Source organism: Octopus bimaculoides, chromosome 1, assembly GCF_046866305.1.
Source record: "Octopus bimaculoides isolate indiv1 chromosome 1, ASM4686630v1, whole genome shotgun sequence".
Taxonomy (NCBI): domain Eukaryota; kingdom Metazoa; phylum Mollusca; class Cephalopoda; order Octopoda; family Octopodidae; genus Octopus; species Octopus bimaculoides.
Genome location: NC_142928.1, coordinates 177161271 through 177163046, shown reverse-complemented (window position 1 = coordinate 177163046; position 1776 = coordinate 177161271). Strand labels below are relative to the sequence as shown.

Below are 1776 nucleotides of genomic sequence, written 5' to 3'. Positions count from 1 at the left end.
ATGCTGGATCACCGCTTTTAGTCGAGAAAATCGACCCCAGGACTTATTATTTGTAAGCCTAGTACTTATTCTATCGGTCTCTTTTTTCCGAACCGCTAGGCTACGTGGACGTAAACACACCAGCATCGGTTGTCATGCGATGGTGGGGGGACAAACACAGACACACAAACACACATGCATATATATATATATATATATATATATATACGACGGGCTTCTTTCAGTTTCCGTCAACCAAATCCACTCACAAGGCTTTGGTCGGCGCGAGGCTATTGTAGAAGACAATTGCCCAAGGTGCCACGCAGTGGAACTGAACCCGGAACCATGTGCTTGGTAAGCAAGCTATTTACTACACAGCTACTCCTGCACCTATTAAAAGAGTATTCGACCGCGACGAGACTCGAACTCGCAATCTTCTGATTCGAAGTCAGACACCTTATCCATTAGGCCACGCGGCCAGCTTAATCATAATCATTTAAAATCCCTACAAAAAAATAAAATAATAATAATAAATCCACTGCGCAAGCTGTTGCTCCTCCCCAAAACAACACTCCCATGTCTACCTCAAATTTTCTTTAATATCTTAAGCATTATTTCACATCCCTATACATTCTCCTTTCAAGCCTACTATCAACCAACACAAAAGTGACAAACTTTAAATATAAATTTATAACTAAAGCAATGTAAAATTTCTCTTGCACGCTCTGTTTTTAAATATAACCGATACGAATAGAGTATTCGACTTATATATAACTTATATATACACGATACTACTCAACACCTATTTAAAAAGCAACAAAAAACGAATATATCAACCTATTTTTCAGCTAACCATACAGAAAAGATATCAAGAATTTACTTTCCCCTAATGGAACGCTACAAAGATCTCTTCTCTCACCTACACTATTAAAATTATATCTTTACGATTTTTTGCGCATATCGTGAAATCATCCATCCTCATATGATGATACGATCCCTGTCACATATTCCTACGATTCTTCAAACACAGTGGCACAGTTTCTTTCAATTTATCAATAAGAAATCAGCTTCCCAAAAAATAGCTTTTAATTCTCCAAACACAGTGGCACACTTTCTGCACATGTTGATTTATCATCCACAAACCTGACTAAATAAAAAATAAATAAGGTCTTAAAGCAGCACCTACCAAATCCGTCTTCTAGAAAGTAACACAAGAGGAAAATCAAATTCAACAACCAAGTAAACGTAATTAGTGAAATAAGTTTACCACATGCGCACTGAAGACAAAAGATAGTAGGAGCTACATACAACACTTTCTTGACATTCAAAGCATTCACAGACGATATTTTAAAAAAAATGAAAACCAACGCACGCGCAGTTAGAGCACTTACAGATAGCACATTTGGTCTACATAAAGAATCAACAACTGTGAAACGAATGGCTGAATCCAGTAAAGATTATATCTATGAAAGATTATGACAGTCCTGCAGAGGACTGGAAATAAATAAATGAATAAAAAATATGGCCAGTAATGAATGCGCTTAATCTCATCATCTGTGACTCGCAGACCATAACACACAAAACAACTATACAACGAAGAGAAAATACGTAAAAGAAAAGATCATACGAACATGCAGAAGAGTAGTTTATGGCAGTAGCAATCTTAAAAACATTCACAGCTCCTTATACTGCACGAAGAATTATCCCAGCCAAAAGACACACAAAGGACACTGCTACAATGTCATCCTAAAAGCGCTTCCACTTTATCCAGACGAATAAAATTCAGCATGTGCATAG

The 1776-nt window shown here is 36.9% G+C and overlaps 1 non-coding gene across 1 annotated transcript; it reads right to left on the bottom strand.

Annotated features, from left to right (window-relative positions):
- Positions 1–385: 385 nt before the first annotated feature.
- Trnar-ucg (transfer RNA arginine (anticodon UCG)) lies at positions 386–458 on the bottom strand. Its single transcript has one exon. It is a non-coding gene; the product is annotated as a tRNA-Arg (tRNA).
- Between the last annotated feature and the right edge of the window lie 1318 nt (positions 459–1776).